This window comes from Mobula birostris, chromosome 8 (genome assembly GCF_030028105.1).
Source record: "Mobula birostris isolate sMobBir1 chromosome 8, sMobBir1.hap1, whole genome shotgun sequence".
In the NCBI taxonomy this organism is placed as follows: domain Eukaryota; kingdom Metazoa; phylum Chordata; class Chondrichthyes; order Myliobatiformes; family Myliobatidae; genus Mobula; species Mobula birostris.
Genome location: NC_092377.1, coordinates 150,722,773 through 150,745,540, shown reverse-complemented (window position 1 = coordinate 150,745,540; position 22,768 = coordinate 150,722,773).

Genomic DNA, 22,768 nt, shown 5'->3' with positions numbered 1-22,768 from the left:
AGAGTCCTTGAAGGTGATTTCATAGGTTGTGGGAACTTTCAGAGATGGGGCGAGTGAAGTTGAATGAAGTTATCCCCTTTGGTTCAAGAGCCTGATGGTTGATGGGTAACTCTTCCTGAATCTGGCAGTGTAGGTTCTGAGGCTCCTGCACCTTCTTCCTGATAGCAGCAGCGAGAAGGAAGCATGGTGAGGATGTTGGAAGTCCTTGATGATGGATGTTGCTTTCCTGCAACAGCACCCTGAAAAGATGCAGTCAATGGCGGGAGGGGCTTTACCTGTGATGGACTGGGCTCTATCCACTGTTTATTCCAGGTCATTCTGTACAAGGGCATTGGCATTTCCATACCAGGCCATGACGCAATCAGTCAATATACTCTCCACCACGTCTATAGAAGTTTGTCCAAGCATTAGGTGACATGCCAACTCTTCACAAACTTCTAAGAAAATAGAGGTGCTGCAGTGCTTTCCCTGTAGAAGCACTTACATGCCGAAATCAGCAAAAAACTTCTGAAATTATAACATCGAGGAATTTAAAGTTGCTGACTCTATCCTCTGATACCCCAATGAGCACTGGTTCATGAAATTCTGGATTCCTCCTCCTGACGCCAATAATCATCTCCTGGATCTTGCTGACATTAAATGAGAGGTTGTTGCTGTGGCAGCCCTCTGCCAGATTTTCAATCTCCCTCCTATATGCTGACTCATCACCACCTTTGGTTGGATCACTTAAGGTGGTGTCATCAGCAAACTTAAATACGGCGTTAAACCCTGTCTATACTTCTGGCTGCCTCAGTCAAGCAGCAGCTTAATTAAAGACCCCACCCATCTTCGGCATTCTCTCTTCTCCCCTCTCCCATCTGGCAGAAAATACAGAAGCCTGAAAGCAAATAACACCAGACTCAAGGGCAGCTTCTATCTCACTGTTATCAGACTCTTAAATGGACTTCTTGTAAGAAAAGAAGGATTCTTGGCCTTAATATCTCCCTCATTAAAATATTAAACTGTATGGTCTACCTGCACTGTGTGTTTTCAGGAGCTTTTACACTTTATTCTGCATGGTTACCGTTTTAGCTTATTCTAGATCAATGTACTGTGTAATGATTTGATCTGTATAAATAATATACAGGACAGGCGTTATATTGTATCTTGGTGTAACACTCGCTTCGCCTAGCGGCTTAATATAGGGGGTGATAACCCCTTGCCCAGCCAAACTTAAGAAATCCCATTTGGGTGGATGCTGCGCGATGTGTCCCCTGTTACAAATCAGTACCCCGAAATAACAAACAGTACACAATATGCGATTGAACGATTAAGGTTTATTACTCTTACTTTGACTATATGGTTAGTAGTGAAACAAAATATAAAAGAAAAAGTGCCCAAATCTTATTAAACAGTCTGTGCACAAAGTTGGAGGTCTTTGTTTCCCCTTCGCCGATCCTCCTTCGATTGTCGCTGCCCTTTGGACCCTCAATCCGAGTCCACCCCATCTCCCCATTCGCGTCTTCTCTCTTCATCTCTCTCTCTCCCTTTCGCAAAAGCCCACAAAATCAAAAGACAGGACAAAAAAATCCTGATTTGCCAACATGCTTCCTCAGTCCTGTTATCTCCAGCCATAACCCAAACATTGCTGCTACAGAGAAACCATTACATAGCAGTGAAACCTTACAGCACATTACATTGGTATACTCCAAATGACAATAATAAACCAGTACCTGTACCTTCCTTGTAACATGCAACAGGGAGACTCTTATATAGTCACCACAGTTAAGTATCTCCTATCTTGAAGACAGCATCTCCAAACCCTTAATAGTGTCGCTGAGTTATTGAGTTTAATAGTCAAAAGGTTATGTTGCAACTTTACAGAACTTAGGTTAGGCCACATCTGGAGTATTGCATACAGTTGTCGCCCCACTATGAGAAAGATGTTGAGGCTTTGGAGAAGGTGCAGAAGGTGTTTACCAGGATGCTACCTGGTTTAGAGGGTATGTGCTATCATGAGAGGCTGGATAAACTTGGGTTGTCTTCTCTGGTGTGGTGGAGGCTGAGGAGAGATCTGATAGAGGTTTATAAGATTATGAGAGGCACAGATATAGTTGACAGGGAGTATCTGTTTCCCAGGATTGAAATGTCTAATACCAGAGGACATGCATTGAAGGTGAGAGGGGGTTGTTCAAAGGGGATATGAGGAGTAAGTTTTTTACCCAGAGAGTGGTTGATGCCTCGAATCCGCTGCTTGGAATGGTGGTGGGGGCAAATACATTAGAGGCTTTTAAGAGACATTTAGATAGGTACATGAATATAAAAAAGATGGATGGATATAGACATTGTATAGGTAGGAGAGATTCGTTTTGGATCAGCAAAACATTGTGGGCTGAAGGGCCTGTTCCTGTGCGGTGCTGTTCTATGTTCTAAAGATCCCTGAATACCCTCCTGCTCCTAGGAAGGGGCAGTGAAGCTGCAGACCCTGGACTATCTACATTAGGTACATCAAGGAAATGGAAAATACCACCAACTCTGTCTTCACAAAATCCTCTAAATTCACAGGTAGGGCATGCAAACTAAAATCAGTGTCTTTTTCCAGGCTAACATCGCAGTCAATATTGGGCAGGCCATATTGTCTGTATACCCAACCCCAGGAGGTGCACAAAAACTCCTTTTTAAAAAAATGAGACCTCCCCCTAAATCTTCAAACTTCCAGGCACAAAATTTCTCAAAATAAAGAAAGATCATTCAGGCTGATATTGAGAACCTAAGGACTATTTGCTGATGGCACAGAGAGACCCTCATAAGCAGTGGAAGGACGGACTGACTCACAAGCAACCAAACTAACTGCCCCTTGAACCACCAGCGCAGAACCCATAAACCAGGAGCAGAAGCAAGTCACTTTAATAACAAAGATCTGTTTATTCGATACTACGATGTCGGTCTGGAAGAAGGCACTGGACTACAAGATTATGGAGACAAGCAAGATATGGATACAATAGGCCAGTGGTCCCAAACTGTACCTTTAGCTAAAGCCTGCATTGAAATATCTCAGACAAACTGGAGGGATGTTCAGATCATTAAAATGGAGGAAGATAAAGAGCAGGATCTTCTCTGAAAGGAGCGTACAACAGCCAGACATGCGTAGAGGTATATACTAACCTCTTTGCCACATATAATTTTGATTGGCATATGCTCCTTCCAAAGTGGTCTCACTCTTCCCCTTGTTCTGCGTAGATAAACTGAACTCACCATGATTTTGGTTTCCTCAACCTTTGAATGAATTTAAAGACTTTGCAGAGAAAGATGGAGGCATTCTTCCCGTGTTTCATGTGTCTGACATAGGTAGTCTAGATTTTCATACTGATTTGCTGTTACGTTAAATTCTTTGGTGTTACGAGATGATAAAGTCAGATGTATCAGTATTACAGTGGAGAGAAAGGGAATTACATAGGCATGAGAGAGGAGGTGAGAAATGTTGATTGGAAGGGGACACTAGCAGGGATGACAGCTGAACAGCAATGGCTGGAGTAATTGGGTGCTATTCTGAAGGCACAGGAAAAATGCACCCCAAGCATGAAGAAGTATTCTAAAAGGAGGATAAGGCAACATGGCTGACAAGAGAAGTCAAAGACAGCATAAAAGCAAAAATTAGAGGGAAGATAGAGGTTTGGGACGATTTAAAAACCAACAGAAACCAACAAAAAAAGCCATAAGGAGAGAAAAGAGAAAACATGAAGATAAGCTAGCCAATAATAATAAAGGGAATACCAAAAGTCTTTTCAGATATATCACAAGTAAAAGAGAGGTGAGTGTGGATATCAGACCACTGGAAAATGATGCTGAAAACATAGTTACAGAGCACAAAGAAATAGCAGCTGATGAACTTAATAAGTATTTTGCATCAGTTTTCACTGTGGAAGACTCTAGCAGTTTGCCAAAAATTTGAGTATCAGAAGTCAGTGTAATTGCTCTTACTAAGGAGAAGGAGCTCAGAAAGCTGAAAGGTTTGAAGGTAGGTAAGTCTCCTGGATAAGATGGACTACATCCTAGGGTTCTGAAAGAAGTAGCTAAAGAGACTGTGGAGGCATTAGTAATGATCTTTCAGGAATCATTAGATTCTGGAATGGTATCGGAGGACTGAAAATTGTAAATGTCACTCCACTCTTTAAGAAGGGAGGGAGGAAGGAGGTACAAAGGAAATTATAGGCCAGTTAGCCTGACGTCAGTGGTTGGGAAGATGTTGGAGTCCATTATTAAAGACGAGACTTCAGGATACTTGGAGGCACATGATAAAATAGGCCAATGTCAGCATAGTTTCCCTAAGGGTAATCTTGCCTGACAAAACTTTGGAATGCTTTGAGAAAGTAACAGGCAGGGTTGACAAAGGAGTGTCGGTGGATGCTGTATGCTTAAATTTTCAGAAGTGCCTTTGAGAAGATGCCTCACATGAGGCTCTGTAACAAGATAAGAGCCCATGGTATTACAGGAAAGATAGTAGCATGGATAGAAGATTGGATGACTGCCAGGAGGCTAAGAATGGGAATAAAAGGGGCCTCTTCTGGTTGGCTGCCAGTAATAGGATTGCCTCTTTTCACATTATATGTCAATGATTTGGATGACAGAATTGATGACTTTGTGGCCAAGTTTGCGGATGATTTGAAGATAGTTGGACGGGTAGATAGTGTTGTGAAAGCAGAGAAACTACAGAAAGACTGAGACAGATTAGAATAATGGCAGAGAAGTAGCAGATGGAACATAGTGTAGAGAAGTGTATAGTTGTGCATTTTGGTAGAAGGAATAAAAGCTTAGACTGTTTTACAAATGGGGAGAAAATTCAAAACTCAGAGGTGCAAAGGGACTTGAAGTCCTCGTGCAGGATTCCCTAAAGGTTAACTTGCAGGTTGTGTCAGTGGTAAGGAAGGCAAATGCAATGTTAGCCTTGATTTTGAGAAGACCGGAATATAAGAGCAAGGATGTAATACTGAGACTTTATAGGGCATTGGTCAGACCGCACTTGGAGTATTTGTGAGCAGTTTTAAGTCCCTTATCTCAAAAAAAAATGTGTTAGCATTGGAGAGGGTCCAGAGGATATTCACAAGAACAAATCTGGGAATGAAAGTGTTAATATATGAGAAGAGTTTGATGGCTCTGGGCTCAACTCATTGGAGTTTTGAAAAATGAGGAGGGAGACCTGATTGAAACCTGTTGAATATTGAAAGGCCTGCAAGCAGTGGGTGTGGAGTGGGTGAGTCCAGGACCAGAGGGCACAGTCCCAGAATAGAGGGTTGTGCATTTAGAACAGAGAAAAGGGGGATCTTCTTTAGCCAGAGGGTGGTGAATCTGTAGAATTCACTGCCATGGACACTGTGGATACCAGTCATTGAGTATATTTAAAGCCCAGGTTGATAGGTGCGTGATTTCTCAGCATGTCAAGGGTCATGGGGAGAAGGCAGGAGAATGAGTTTGAGAGGGATAATGGTAGAATGGTGGAGCAGACTCGATGGGCCAAATGACCAATTTCACTCCTATTTTTTATGGTCTTACGGTCTTATATCAGAGCATCTGTCCTGGGACCAGCATGTAAGTGCTATCAGCAAGAAGGCACAAATTTCAAATTTCTTAAATGTGCTATCACGAGAGGCTGGATAAACTTGGGTTGTTTTTCCCGGAGTGAAGGCTGAGGGGAGATCTGAAAGAGGTTTACAAGATTATGAGAGGCATATAGATGGAGTGGACAGAGAGTATCTATTTCCCAGTGTTGAAATGTCTAATACCAGGGGACATGCATTGAAGGTGAGAGGGGATATGTTCAAAGGGGATGTGAGGTATCAGTTTTTTACTCAATCGTGGATGCCTGAAATGTGCTGTCTGGTATGATGGTAGAGGCAAATACATTAGAGGCTTTTAAGAGACGTTTGGATAGGTACATGGATGTAAGGAAGATGGAGGGATACGGACATGGTATAGGCAGGAAAGATTAGTGTTTGGGTGTTTTTGATTTGCTTTTTAGCTGGTTCGGTACAACACTGTGGGCCAAATGGCCTGTTCTGTGCTCTTCTCCTCTATGCAATCTATGTATTTAATAGAAGTTTGCATTGATTCTAAAACTTGATGAATTTCTGTAGATGCACAGTGACCCAGGGAGTACCCTGACTGGTTGTATCACAGTATGGTATGGAAATTCCAGTACCCAGTGACGGAAAAGCTTACAAAAAGTAGCGGATGCAATGCAGTCCATCACAGGCAAAGTCCTCCCCATCATCAAGGAGTGTTGCTACAAGAAAGCAGTATTCATCATCAAGGACCCCCATCATCCAGGCCATGCTCTCTCCTTGCTGCTGCCATCACGAAGGAGGTACATGAGCCTTAGGTCCCACACCAGCAGGTCCGACAACAATTATTACATTTCAACCATCAGCCTTCTGAACTTTACTAACCTCAGCGCTGATCTGACTCCACAACCTAAAGGCTCACTTTCAGGGACTCTCCAACGCATGTTCTTAGTATTATTTATATACCTTTTTTATTATTTGTATGATGTGTCTACTTTTGCACACTGGTTGTTTGTCAGTCTTCGTTTTTGTGTAACTTTTCATAAATGTTGCAATATTTCTTTATTTTCCTGTAAACGTCTCAAGAAAATGAATCTCAAAATAGCATAGGATGACATATATATACTGTGATAATAAACTTACTTTGTACCTTGAGTCTTCAACCACCAAAGCAATTATTTTTCTGAATATTAAAAAAATAAAATACTCAAAACTGCATGTTTTTGCATCTTCCCTTCTGCCTCCCATGAAGCCACATTAGTTGCATCTGTGGACATATTTACCTGTTAATTTTTACCTTATCAAACTGCTCTAAAATGTTTTCCATTAAGGTTACACACTAATGTATTTGCTACAATTGTTTGCCTGAAAATGCGCAAACTGTGAATACTTTGCAAGGAATGACCTTGTAGTTTCTGCATTTGTCCTCAAAAAATTCAGAGCTCATAAACTTCTTCTCATCACAAATATTCGAGGAGTGAGTCAAACTCGGTGACCACTCAGCCATATGGAAACGAGAAAAATACACCTCACCCCTTCATTAGTGGATGCAGTAAGGCAGCCAAATGGAGGTAAATTGCAGGCACAGCTCCCACTGGAGGTTATTAATGGATAATAGGAAACTGAAAACCTTGCTCCGACAGGTAATTGCAGCTAAACACTCCAAAAAGCTTCACAAACATCATCTCCAATGCCCAGAGACAAAGTAGCCCAATTTACTGAGGTAAATGCAAGGCAGTCCACTTATTAAGGAAAATAACATGAGCTAAGACAGAAGTAACTAGATACTGGCAGCAATTTTAAGCCCTTTACCCGATTGCTGGATTAGTAGATGAGAGAGCAGGTCAGAATGGTCTTAATTACGGTGGAGTCCTGATTAAAGCATAACCAGTTTGCCATGAAATCTTATGTTAGCATGAAGATTGTGCTAGGATTAGGACTGCCCATACTGCAAAGAACAATCAGTATATCTCTGTAACTGCTGTCACTTAATGGTCAATTTGCAAGAATGTGAGCCAAAGTAATGAACTGGTGTATATTATCAGGCACCATAGCCACTGCGCAGTGTAGTTTTTATTCTAAAATAAAGAGGAATCAGAAATGCATTATGAAATAATGTCATAGTACAAATAGGACATCAGTAGGAACAAAGATGAACAAAAATAGTATTAAAACATAGATTATTAAGAATAATTAGAACATTATCATCTAGCATTCGAGGGAATTATCATGAATAATGCTACAGGTATCTATGTCATAACAGAAGCATAATAAATAACTCTGGAGAGTGTTGTTTCATAAAACTTTTATTTCCTCAATCTATTCTGGATTAAACTCCATTATCATTTCACCAGGTAATATTTTACTGAAAGTGTTTTCATTTCCTGAAAATCATGATAAGCAACAATAACAGATTTCTATTTGGTGGAAACAACATACCATATAACTGGCAAGGCCAGAATGGAGATGTCAAACCTTGAGGTAGATTTTCCGGCCAAGTCCATTCACTAATATTTAGACCGGGAGCAAGATTTGGTCAGAGCCTAGAAAGATAAATGGAGAGGGAAGAAGGGTTTTCAAAATTATAAAATTTTTGAGAGAGCAATTAGATTGAAACTATTTCCACTGGTGGGAGAACTAATGGTCAGAGGATATGCTTTTAAGATAATTTACAGCAAGTGATTAAGGAGATAGTGCCACTTGTTTAAGATCAAGAAGGGAACAGATTATATTTTGTAGCAGGCAGTTACAATTTGAACTGTATTCCTTGTAAGAGTGATGAAAATAGATTCAGCAGTAAGTTTCAAAATGGAATTAGATATGTAAATGATCTGGAGCTAATCAAAAAGCAAGTATGGGTATTGAGGGATGAATGGCCCTATGATCATCTGAATCCATACTTAAATATATCTGGATTAGTCTGTCTGCATACAGTTTGGTTTAGTGTGGTATTCTTGAGAATTGGGGTGGATTTTGAGGTATGCATACATATAAATGGATGCTTTGGCCTGTTATAGTCAATGGAAACATCTAAGCCAAAGAGTCTGTGAGAAGTCATCTGCAAACACGTGGGGAAAAAGACAGCTGAAAGCAAAGAGCCTTATCTGTCAAGACCATGAAAACATGAATAATAGGAGTAAATGTACGTACGTTCAGTAGCCACTTTATTGGGCGCCCCCTGTAGGCCACTGAGAGTATGTTCATGGTCTTAAAGGTTTGAAATATTGTGCATTCAGAGATGCTGTTCTGCACACCACTGTTGTAATGCATGGTTATTTGAGTTTACTGTCACCTTCCTGTCAGCTTGAACTAGTCTGGCCATTCTCCTCTGACCTCTGTCATTGACAAGGTGTTTTTGCCCACAGAACTGCCGCTCACTCGATTTTTTTTTGTTTTTCACATCATTTGCTGTAAACGTTATAGAATATAGAAGAGTACAGCACAGGAACAGGCCATTCAGCCCATAATGTTGTGCAAAACCAGCTAAAAAGCAAATCAAAATCACCCAAACCTTCCTACATGCACCTTTAAATAAAGACTGTTGTATATGAAAATCTGATTCCGAAATCCCAGGAGATCAGCAGATTCTGAGATGCTCAAAGCACCCTGTCTGACACCAACAATCATTCCACGGTCAAAGTCACTTAGATCACATCTCTTCTCTATTCTGATGTTTGGTCTGAACATCAACTTGGCCATGCCTACATGCTTTTATGCATTGAATTGCTGCCTGATGATTGGCTGATTAGATATTTTGCATTAATGAGCAGGTGTTCAGGTGTATATGATTAAGTGTCCGCTGAGTGCACAGTGTCAAATTATGATAGAATTTGCTCAGAATTATAAACTTTTACAGCTCATCAGAAAGCGAGTAAGCCCATCAGTCCTACTACAGTTTCTAAAAGAATAATCCATTTTTTCCCATTCCACTTCCTTTTTCCCAGAACAACCTGAAGGTTTGTTAAGCAAAGTATTTTTCCACATTCCTTTTAAAAATCAACATTGGTTCCGATTTCATCATTCCTTTCAGTCATGCACATTCATATTTTTTAAAAATACACAAGGAATGGGCTGAATGGCCAACTTCTACTCCTATATCTTGTGAATATCTCCCACTTCTCTTCATTTTATGGCAGTTGTTTCGGAATGTGTACGGTGTGGCACAGCATCCAGGGTGGAGTTGGGCGCTGCCCACCCCCCCCCAAGTATTCGCTCATCAGAAGGCAGCTGTCTTGCAGAAGACATCTGCTACCAGTCGACTGCGGATTTCTGCGACGGTCATGGACTCAGGGCCTCAAGCCATGGAATCGCCTGTTTACAGCGGCCAGGAGCCGGTGCGTTGCAACGGGGGCGGTGTGGTGCAGATTCCAGGCTGGAGTCGGGGCTGCCCCAATGTTCGCTTAAAGATCCTATCTCCCTCCAGAATTTTAACTTAAAGTATCTTATATCAAGGTTTAATTAATCCTCTGTAGTATACTTTCCAGTGCCTTTTATTTCTGAAGCTATCTTAAAGAATGTGCAGGAAAATTAATTTATAGAAAATCGTGGCCCACATTCTGGTACTTCAGTGGGCAAATTCTCCCCATAGATGCAATAACAATTCTCAGTAGCAATGGGAGCTGGCATGCCACAGTAATGGATGCAGAGAACAATGGTTACGTCAGCAAATTATCGGTTCAGAGGCCTGGATTAAGCGATAAACAGAAATGTGTTCTGGTCACAGTATGATCATTGAAGCATTTAAAATTTTTGTTAAAATATGGACTAGCAGGCTGATATCAATAACTATTAGATTCTCATTAAAGTGCAGCAACACACAAAAAGCTGGAGGAATGCCGTGTTCGGGTGGAATCAGTGGAAGGAATTGGCCTGTAAAGCATTTCGGGTCGAAACCCTTCATGGGTCCTTCTGTGTTTCTCGAGTTGCCAGCATTTACCATCATCAAGAAAATGTGACCTGTTCATTAAAGTCCCTGAGGAAAGAAAATTACTGTTCTTACGTTGTCTGGCCGATGAGTGACTCCATACTAACAGGGATGTTGTTGACACTGCATGGAGCTCTGAAATGCTTTGCAAGCCACAGTTAACACAGGAATGCATGCGATGCGTGCTGCAGTATGTCAATGAATATAATCTGGAATTCCAACAAGAAAATTGAATGAGACAGGACAAAATTTGCCCAACTGGCCACACCCAAAATGTGCCAGCTATTGTTCTAGTTCTGTTTTAGTTCAGGAATTAACAGAGCTACTCGGTAAAGGGTAGAGGGCAGCAATCAGCAAGTCCAGACCAAGATCATCCGGCCGACAATGCGAGCTAGGGAAAAAGGAGTCTCACAGAATGGAGAGCAATACAGCCGAAATCCTGATTCATCAATCCTGACAGATGTGCTCCAAGGTACAAGTAAGAAAGAGTGAATCTTGAAACATACATAATTGGAAAATAAAAGGTTTGCAAAGCTGGTTAGATAAGGGGGCAGAGGGAGCGGGGAGGCAGTGGGGGAGAAAGGTTGCAGTAATCCACAATATAACACCTAATTAAGTGCTTTCTTTGTGCTTCCAGCCTCCCTGCTAAATAGATTGGGTCCAGTCGGCTTTATTCCTGCTTTGTGGGTGGTCAGAGAGTGGAAAAACACAAGCTTTATACGTATCTACAGTCACTTTGTTTTTAGTAACTTGCCCTGAAAATGCAAAATAATCAAATGTGTTTTAATTTAAATAATTAATTTATCGGCTTTAGTGATTTTTTTTCTTCCTCCTGACCTCTTCTTAGGTATTTAAACCAGCATTTTCCAAGCAACCGTCCTCTGCCTCCACTGTGCCAAATTGACTAAATGCCAAACTTTTTGATTAAAGTCCAAGAGCAGTACGCACTGCGTGTCAACAGAAATGTCAGGATTTGGCGAAGGAAATGAGGAGAGAAATTTTGTTTAATTAGGTCATAAAATTAATCTGTGAGTGAATAGTCTGCTCAGCATGGTGCTACACAATTGAAACAACGAAGCAGCTATTTCAGTTTTAATTCCCAATTTGTGCCGGGTTAAGTGATTTTAGCATGGAGTTGGGGCAGGCCCTCTTCGGCTGAGGAGCAAAAGGGAGAATGACTTGTATATTTCTGTGGTTATGTTTTTTTTTATTTCAAAATATACTTTATTCAAAAATAAATATATACAGTAAACCATTCAATAACTTTTCATCCTTTACATACGTTTCCATTATACTCAGTAAAATACCCGTGTCTATAGCCACCCACGTGGCACTCCAGTAGTTCAGCTTAGCATCTCATTGTTGAGGGGTATACTCCTCGCCCACCGACCCCTCCCACTCCCACGGGTGGAGAAACCTATACTGTGGTCCTTCCCCACCGGGCCCTTGCGGTGGCTGCACCAAGTTTCAGTGCGTCCCTCAGCACGTACTCCTGCAGCCGAGAGTGTGCCAGTCGGCAGCATTCTCCCACGGACATCTCCATGTGCTGGTAGATCATCAAGTTTCGGGCTGACCAAAGAGCGTCTTTCACCGAGTTGATGATCTGCCAGCAGCACCGGATGTTGGTCTCCGTGTGCGTCCCCGGGAACAGCCCGTAGATCAGAGAGTCCTCTGTCACGCAGCTGCTGGGGATGAAACGTGACACTAGCCTTTCCATCCTCCTCCACACCCTCTCTGCGAACTGGCAGTGTGCAAAGAGGTGGGTCACAGACTCCTCCTCACTGCAGTCCTCCCGTGGGCAGTGGGGTGCGGAGACGACGTTCCGGGCGTACAGGAGGGCTCTGACTGGGAGGGCCCCTCTCACCGCCAGCCAGGCGAGGTCTTGGTGCCTGTTGGTGAGATCTGGCGATGAAGCATTTTGCCAGATGAACTGGACAGTCTGCTCAGGGAACCACCCCACTGTGTCCATCACGTCCTTCTCCTGCAGTGCCTGCAGGACACTTCGTGCCGACCACTGCCTGATGGCCTTGTGGTCAAAGGCGTTCTCCTGGAAGAACTTTGCTATGTGGGATAGGTATGCCAGCAACGACCAGCTGACTGGGGCGTTGCGCGGGAGTGGGGCCAGACCCATCCTTCGCAGCCAGGGCGACAAGTAGAACCTGGGCACATAGTGGTACTTGGTGCCCACATACCTGGGCTCTACACACAACCTGATGCAGCCACATACGAAGCTGGCCATCAGGGTGAGGGCGACATTGGGGACGTTCTTGCCCCCGTTGTCCAGGGACTTGTGCATGGCGGTCCGTCTCACCCACTCCATCTTGGATCCCCAGACGAATCTGAAGACAGCTCGGGTGATTTCCGAGCTGTAGGAGCGGGGGACGGGCCAGACCTGCGCCAAGTACAGCAGCCCTGAGAGCACCTCACACCTGATGACCAGGTTCTTGCCCGTTATCGACAGGGAGCGCCCTCCCCACAGTCCCAGTTTCTGTTTCACCTTGGCAGTCCGCTCCTGCCAGTTCTTGTTGCACGCCTCAGCCCCTCCGAACCAGATCCCCAACACCTTCACGTGGTCAGACCTGATGGTGAAGGGGACGCTGGATCGGTCGGGCCAGTTGCCAAAGAGCATGGCTTCTTTCCTGATCTTCAGACATGTCAGACCGACTCACAGACAATGAAGGGCGCCACGTTTGTGGCTAGCATGACGCTATTACAATTGAGGGGGTCAGAGTTCAGAGTTCAATTCCAAAATCCTCTGGAAGAAAGTTTGTTTGTTCTTCCCATGCGCACGTAGGTTTCCTCCGGGTGTTCTGGATTCCTCCCACACTCCAAAGACAGACCAGTTTGTAGGTTAATTAGTCATTGTAAATTGTCCAGTGATTAGGCGAGAGTTAAATAGGTGAGTTGCTGGGCAGTGCAGCTTATTGGGCCAGAGGGCCTGTTCTGCATTGTATCTCTAAACAAAAATAAAGAAAATATAATAAGTACTTAAAGAATTATAGCCTTGATTATAATCTAAGAAATGAAGCAGCCAATTTGTACACAGCAAGCTCCCACACCAATGCAATAATAATCGGACAATTTGTCCTTGTGATGTCGATTGAGAGATAAATATTAGCCAGGTTAATATTAGCAATGCCCTGGGACCTTTATTGGCAAAGCAAATGGAATATATGTCTGTATTTCCTCCAGAATGTACGGGAATGTCAACTTGCTTTCTTATGCCCAAACATCTAGAATGGCGCTTGAATCCACAACTGCTAATGCTAGTGGGCATGCATTTGAATTGGGATGTGCTAAATTCAAGAGAGATGCGCAGGGGAAGTTCTTTACACAGATCATGATGGGTGTCTGGGATGCACTGCCAGTGGTCACGGTTAGGCAAGTACGATTACAATACTTAAGAGGTTCTTCCACGGGCACGTGAATGTGCAGAGAATGGAGGAATGTGGACATTCAAAGTACAAGCTCAAAGTTCAAATAATTTTTTTATCAGAGTACATATATGTCACCAGATACAACCCTGAGACTCTTTTTTCCCCCTGCGGGCATACTCAGCAAATCTTTAGAATGGTAACTGTAAACAGGATCAATGAAAGATCAAGTAGGGCATAGAAGACAACAAACTGTGCAAATGCAAATATAAATAAATAGCAATAAATAACGAGAACATGAAATAACAAGATAAAGAGTCCTTAAAGTGAGGTCATTGGTTGTGGGAACATCTCTACCGATGAGTGTAGTTATCCTCTTTTGTTCAAGAACCTGATGGTTGAGGGGTAGTGACTGTTCTTGAATTTAGTGGTGCGAGTCCTGAGGCTGCTGTACCTTCCACCTGATGGCAGAAGAGAGAAAAGAGCATAGTCTGGGTGGTGAGGATCTCTGATGATGGATGCTGCTCTCCTGTGACAGGGTTTCATGTATTGGTGCTCAAAGGTTGGGAGGGCTTTACCCATGATGTACAGGACCAAATCCACAACCTTTTGTAGGATCTTCTGTTTATTGATGTTCCTATACCAGGCCATAATGTAGCCTGTCAATACACTTTCTGCTACATACCTATAGAAGTTTGTCAGAGTTTTAGATGTGGTGCCACAGATGTCATGTCATCTCAACAGACCCCTATAGAAGTAGAGGTGCTGTTGTGCTTCCTTTGCAATTACATTTATATGATAGGTCTGGGACAGGTCCTCTGAGATAGAAGCACCCCGGAGTTTAAAAGTTACTGACCCATTGTGGAGGCAGAAGGGATTTGTTTAGTTAGGCATTTAATTACTAGTTTAATTAGTTTGGTACAACATCATGGGTTGAAAGGCCTGTTCCTGAGCTGAATTGTTCTATGTTTTATGTTCCTGAAGGAAGAATCAGTGAGATTTCTTCCTCCCTGAAGGTAGGAATTTTTCACCCTTAGAAAAATGTCTGTAAGTCTGAATGTCAGATGAAGTTGGAATGCCTTCTACAAGTGAAGGATCTAATCACATCCAGTATTTACAGTGCAAAACTATAAAGGTACTGTTGCTAGGAATGAATTTGAATACAGTCAAGACAATGAATTTATTCCAGCCTTTTGCCATTTCTGTACCAGTAGCAGCTTTTATTGCCTTCTAGACCATGATGGCAACCAAATATTCCAAATCCTCCTCCTCCACACCTTCATCTCCCCACAGCGCCCCCTGTGGATTGATAGTGGTAAGACTCCCCACCTCGAGACATATATCAAAACTATTTCATCTTTCTTCATTTGATGACCTTGCTAGCTCCTTTCTTGATTTGATCTTCCACAGATTCATGAGGTTTGTGTGCTCTCTAAGAGATAAGTTGGTTCCTAAACTATCACATTTCTAAGATCTCAAAAGGAATTAGCATTTTCAAACAACCAAGTTTCACAACGTGTTTCTTCAGTCATTTCCAGTTATTCTGAGCTGAAAACAATGATACAAATATATTGCAACCACTGTGGAATAACAGGGTAGAAAGCCAAACCAACTGTATGTCCCTCACACCCACAGCCACCATCACCCCACCAACCCGCTCCAGAAAACTTCCCCTTCAGATACATTTCAAGTTCACTGCTGCGCATAACTGGTGAATCTGCCTCCTAACATTCCAACACAAACCTGTTTATTTTGTAAGAACATGTTTTTACCTGTGTCATTTTGCCTTCTTTTGTCAAACACATAGTTCTTCGCTCATCTGTCGCTGGAAATAGTTTTTATCTTCCTTCTCTAGAAATGTCAAGACTTTAAGCACCTCTATCAGATCTTCCTGTAAGCTCATCTATACGAAGTAGAACCCTAACTTCTTCAGTCTATCTAAGAAACTAAAATTTCTCATCCATCAATTTAGTAAATTTCTTCTGCATCCTATGTGAAGCCTTTGCATCCTTCCTAAACTGTGTCAACCAGAAATGGGGACAGTACTTTAGTTTCCTGTGAATTAATGTTTTATAAATTTCCTTGCTCTGATCCTCCATACCCCTTTTTATAAAGACATTCTCAACTTGTCCTGCCAGTCTCATATTTTTCCCACATCTCTTCTTGTGTACATTTTAGAATTATGTCCTTAGGATGATGTTTCTCATCCCTCCTACAATGAAGCATCACATTCCCCACAGTAAGTCGCATGTGTCAGTTACCCATGCATATTTCCCCTTGAAATCCAGTACTGGTGACACCACTGTTGTGGGCTGCGTCAAAGGGAGAGATGAATCAGCATACAGGAGGGAGATTGAAAACTTGGCAGAGTGGTGTAGATAGATAGATAGGTATACTTTATCGATCCCGAGGGAAATTGGGTTTCGTTACAGCCGCACCAACCAAGAATAGAGCATAAGTATAGCAATACAAAAACCACAAACAATCAAACAACAAAATGCAAACTATACCAGATGGAAAAAAGTCCAGGACCAGTCTATTGGCTCAGGATGTCTGACCCTCCATGGGAGGAGCTGCAAGTTCGATGGCCACAGGCAGGAACGACCTCCCGTGCCGCCCAGTGTTGTATCTCGGTGGAATGTGGCCGAAGTCCAACAGTAAAAAGGTTCAATATCCGGTCTACAAACACGTTCCTCGATTGTAATATGAGCCGGATTGCACCATCTGTTGTTAACCAGAACAGTAAGCACCCAACTCCCTTACGCTTACTGCTCTCAGTGCACTTCTGGTCAGCCCAAACGTTCTGGAAGCCGTCCATGGAGAAGTTTTGATCGGGTATGTCCTCGTGCAGCCCCGTTCCAGTGAAACACAAAACCCTGCACTCCTGAAATGTTCTCTGACTCCTGGCTAGCGCCGTGAACTCATCCATTTTATTACCCACCGAACTCCTCTTCTCCATAAGTCTCTGTTGTCTCAACCCGGTCCTCTTTCCTCACCTTTGTGATCCCCCTCTGCATCCTCTGTGTGTTTTCCCCCAGATTTCAGCAGGGGTGTCCGCCGCTCTGCTCGCTAAACCGGCCGGCATTAGCACAAGCAGCTAGTCCCTGGAATAAACAATGCGACCATGCTTCTGTCCCGCATGTCGGGATGTAACTATTTCCAGCACTAAAAACCCAACTAAAACTCTCTCTACCAGCATGTTAGAGAAGGTGCAGCTTCGACATGTTACCATGAAAAAAAAAACAAAAAATAACATAAGTTAAAAAGTAAGAAGAAAAAAGTAAGAATCCGATCGGAACGGCTGTAACAGGCTGGGTGCACGACCGGCGCATGTGCACTAATAACAACAACTTCTCACTCAATGTCAATAAGACCAAGGAACTGATTGTATTTCAGGAGAAGAAAACCAGAGGTCCATGAGCCTGTAATCATCAGAGGATCAGAGGTGGAGAGGGTCAGTAGCTTTAAACTCCTGGGTGTCACTATCTCAGAGGACCTGTCATGGACCCATCATAATTAAAGAATTGAAAATACACTTGGACTAAGATGTTAACTGTCCTGTGCTATCACCAGTGGCATCAGCAGTTGATCTGCCACCTGTCTTCAGGAGTTTCAGCCCGCTTATGTTCAAGACTCTCTCGAGGTGGTGGGCCAGCAGTGCTAAAGCACCACCTCCAACTGGTGAGCTTAAAAACTTGGCATCTGCCTCTATCAGAGTTGTTGGTTGCTTCCAACCAACAGATAGTCTACTCTTCAGGTGTCTATTCAACTACTGAAGGGTTTGCAAAAGATGTATACACTGTCTGACTATCTGCCCCTCTGGACATACTTGGTCCACATCCATGCTGATCCTTTCTCTGCTGCCTCAGCCACAGCCCTGCTGGTTGACTTGATCTCTCTTCTAGTGAAGCCAAGGTCACACAGCCACTTCTGGAAAGTGAACACAATAAACCCACAGCAACCTACTTCGAATGGATAGCATGAGACCTTCCACCCTCTGTCTCTGCACTCTGATCTTAACTCTGCATACTTGGTTAACTTGTGCTCATGGGCTTCATCAATATTGTCTTCCCAGGGGACTGTGAGTTCACCAATAACCACTTCTCTACTGGTGTCAGACGATACGATTATATCTGGACGCAATGGGGTGAAAGCTATTCTCCAGGAAACTGCCTTTCCCATCCAGGTCGGCCTTGACACACCAATCATTGGCTGAAGAAAGTATGCTTGATCGTGAGCCTGCGCTGTACACCCTTGACTTGGAGCCTTCTTTCACAAATGATATGCGATGTTCTGTGCAGCACGGGGCATGAGATAAGTTGTGCTGCAGTACTCTCTGCTCACCCACTTCTGTTACAACTTTGAGAACATTGTCATGGACCCATCATATAAATATTATTGCAAAGGAAGCGCAACAGTACCTCTATTTCCTCAGGAGTCTGCAGAGGTTCAGTGTGTCATTGAAAACCTTGGTAAACTTCTATAGATATGTGGTGGGGAGTGTGCTGACTGGCTGCATTATGACCTGGTATGGAAGCACCAATGTCTTTGAGTGGAAAATCCTACAAAAGATAATGGATTCAGCTCAGCACATCATGGGTAAAACCCTCCCAAGCACTGAGCATATCTACCTGAAATATTGCCATTGAAAACCAGTATCCATCATCAAAGATACTCACCACCCAGGCCATGCTCTTTCCTCGCCTCTGCCATCAGGTAGAAGGTACAGGAGCCTCAGGACTTGTACCACCAGGTTCAAGAACAGTTACTACCTTTCAACCATCAGGCTCTTGAACAAAAGATGACAGTCACATCATTTAAGGACTCTATTATATTGGTATTTCATGCTCGTTATTTATTGTTATTTATTTACATCTGCATTTGCATAGTTTGTGTACAGTTAACAGTTCCTGATGTTTATAGTTTATAAATCCTGTTTACAGTTACTATTCTATAGATTTGCAAAGTATGCCCACAGTAAAAGAATCTCAGGGTTGCATGTGGTGAGATACATGTATGTACTCTGATAATAAATTTAACCTTGAACTTTGAACTTTGAACTATCTTCCTCAACTTCAATACACCTTCAAGTTCTGTGTCATTTTGGAAATTGTGCGTTGTGTACCCAAGTTATTTATAAATTAAGAGAATCTGTGGTCCTCGTATTGACTCGAGTGACTCCAAGTGAACCCAAGTTCTGTCCAATCCAAAAACCTTCTCATCTCTGAAGACATAGCAGATATCGTTAGGGTAACTGCCAGCAGCCTTCAGCACTGGTGTTATGGCCAATAGTAATTCTAATTGACACTAGGATTAATTTTTTATATGACAGTTCAGTTAGAACAAATATATTCCTCTGAGCAAAGGGGAATTAACATCTCTACTGCTTTGTTTGCACTCATTTTTTGATTTAACCCAATATTCTTAACTATATTGGATTAAGAGGTTTTGTTTCCATCATATTTTTGCAAGATTATATCTTTGTTTAAGTTTCTAGTTTTTCTGTATGTTGAACAGCAGGGTCACCTGAAATAAAATGTACAGACCTCCCAGTTGCACAGGTATGAACAGGCAGGCATTTAACTGCAGATTTAATTGACATTACACTGTGCTATCAGAGCCTCAGAACAATGGCCCACTCTTTCAAGAAGACAAACAGCCCTGACAGGACTTTCTGTAGCCCCAGGACATGATTTTTTTCCAAAGCAGAGAATTCCAGATAAAACCCCCTGAAAACTATTTGACTTCACTGAATGCAAAGAGTTCCTCAGTTTACACTAAGCAGCCCAAAATTTACAAAAAGCGCACAGACTCCATTAATCCCTTAGATGTTTCAACAGTTATGCAAATACAGACAGAGCAGTTTTGCAAATTTTCTGTCCTTTAATGTGTCGTGACAAACTCTGGCAGCCCACCCGGAATTTGGATCTTCAGTACTCCTCCCTTGGTATCCATTTCAGTCTTAGATTATGTTTCTCTAAGCTTTGAAGCTGCAACTGTATGGGTCTCCATGGGTAGAACACAAACAAGGACAAGAATACTTTACACTGACCAAGTCTTGCCCCAGCTGATTGGGGAAATTGTCAACGCCGCTGCCTGGAAGGTGATTAGAATATTAAGCTTCCCCCTACCTATACACCCCCATCAACCAGTTAGCTCAGAATCTCTCAGTGAGATCAGGAAAATACTTAATGATTCAAATAAACAATAGTTGTACGTTATTAAATAACGAAAAGTGAGGAGCAACACCCTTGCTCTGGCCTATTCCTACATCAGCTGGCTGGCTCTGCCCATTTCTACGCCAAAATATTTCCAGCAATATAACCTACGATTCCCCATTTTACAAATCGGTATCACATGTACTACATCACTCTTTTAATAAGAAAAAAAGTAAATGCAAAATATCTATCCTATCTCTGAGCACTTACTCTTGTACAAATCTCTCCAAATGTTTCCTCCCCCATTCCAAAGACATACAAATTAGTAGGTTAATTGGTCACATGGGTATATTTGGTCAGTGCAGGTTCATTGGGCCAGGAGGGCCTGTTACCATGCTGTATCTCCAAATAAAATATATAATCATCTTCACAGAGATAAGGCACAGAAATCGGGTCCTCAACCCACTAAGGACATACTGACAATCAAGCACTCATTGTAACTCCAATCCTACACAAATTCCATTTTATTCTCCCCATGTTCCCATCATCTTTTTGAATTCTATCATTTACCTATAGGTTAGGAGCAATTGACAGTGACTAATTAACCAACCACTTCTCATGCTTTTGGGAGTTTGGACAGTACTGAAGCATCTGGAGGAATGGCCTGACCTGCAGTTGAAAGATTCTGTGTGTGTGTGTGTGTGTGTGTGTGTGTGTGTGTGTGTGTGTGTGTGTGTGTGTGTGTGTGTCTAACAGACCCACGATAGATAGCTTTACCGAACTCAGTCCACCAGGAAAAATTGGATCTCCTGGTGGCCACCTATTTCAATTCTCTTCTCGTTCCAAGCCAACATGTCAGTCCATGGCATCCTCTACTGCCATGATGAGACCACACTCAGGCTGGAAGAGCAACACCTTATATTCAATCTGGGTAGCCTCCAACTTGATGGCATGAACATCAATTCCTCGAACTTCTGACAACTTTCCTCCCTATCTTCTCCATTCCTATTCCTATCCTCTCTCACCTTATCTCCTTACCTGCCCACCACCTCCCACTGGAGCTCCTCCCCCTTCACATTCTTCCATGGTCTTCTATCCTCTCCTATCAGATTCCCCCTTCCCCAGCCCTTTATCTTTTTCAACAATCAACTTCCCAGCTCTTCACTTCACCCCTCGATCTCTCAATTTCACATATCACCTACCATCTTGTACTTCTTACTCCCCTCCCCCCACCTTCTTGTTCTAAATTTTCGTCTTTTTTTCAGAAACAGAAGTGTTGACTGTTTACTCTTTTTCATGGACACTGCCTGGCCTGCTGAGTTCCTCCAGCATTTTATGTGTGTCACGAGGAACGGAGGCTTGATTTGTTATTTATTGTGTTCTGTGTTGCTGTACTAAACATTGTGGGCATGTTATGTTGGTTCTGGAATGAATGATGACAAAGAAAGGACGAACTGACATTGGAGAGGGTTCAAAGGAGGTTCATAAAAATGATTCGGGGATAGAAAAGCTCATTATATGAGAAGTGTTTGATGAGTCTGGGCCTCTACTCACTGGAATTCAGAAGAATGAGGGGTGACCTCATTAAAACCTATCAAGTGTTGATCAAGTGGATAAAGAGAGAATGTGTCCTCTGGTGGGAGAGTCTAAGACCAGAGGACACTGCCACGGAATAGACAGACATCCATTTAGAATGGAGACGAGGAGGAATTTCCTTAGCCAGAAAGTGGCACACCTATGGAGTTTGTTGCCATAGGCAGCTGTGGAGACCAAGTCATTGTGTATATTTAAGGCAGAGATTGATAGGTTCTTCATTACTCAAAGTAACGAAGGGATACGGGGAGAAAGAAAGAGATTGGGATTGAGAGGGAAATGAATCAGCCATGATGAAATGGCGGAGCTGACTTGATGGGCTAAAATGGCCTAAGTCTGCTCCTATATCTTATGGTCTTTATGGTCTTATGAATATCAGGCTGTCCCCAGCATATCATTGTGTTGTTTGTTCATGCAAATTACACATTTCATGGTATGTTTTGATTTGTGTGTGATAAATAAACAAATCTGAATCTGAAAACAAAGCAGTTACAGGGAGGATTTGCAATATTCACATTAGTTCCTCAAACATGTGACAAGCTTCTTAGAACCTGACAAGACCCGACCAAAAGTGTTAGTTGTAAACCAGGCAACACACACAAAATGCTGGTGGAACGCAGCAGGCTAGGCAGCATCTGTAGGAAGAAGCACAGTCAATGTTTCAGGCCGAGACCCTTCATCAGGAAACCAGGTTGGAATCAAACCTCATCAGATCTCCTTCCCTTCTCCACATTGAACCAATGCAAAATAGACAGTTCCATTCCTTCAAGTGAACTTCGAGTGAGGTTGGGTATAGCTTCACTCAAATTCACTTGCCCATCACTGAAGTGTTCCCATAAGTTATGGACTCACTTCAGGGGAGTCTTCAGCTCATGATTTTGATATTTATTGCTTGTTTGTTTGTTTGTTTATTTATTTATTTATGATGATAATGATTATTATTTAGAAATATTTATTTCTCAGCCCAAGCTGGTAAAACTTGAGTTACAGGCATAACCAAGCATATTCATTTCTCAATTGCCAGAACTTTTGGATTATTCTAGTGGTGTTTAGCCTTGTGGATTTCTGAAGATTTACGTAGATATTGCTATGTAGCCCTAATTGTTTAAGTGATATTGGCATGATACCAGTTGTAGATATTATTTTTGGGACAATATATGCCCTGTTTTTGTTCCAAAATCT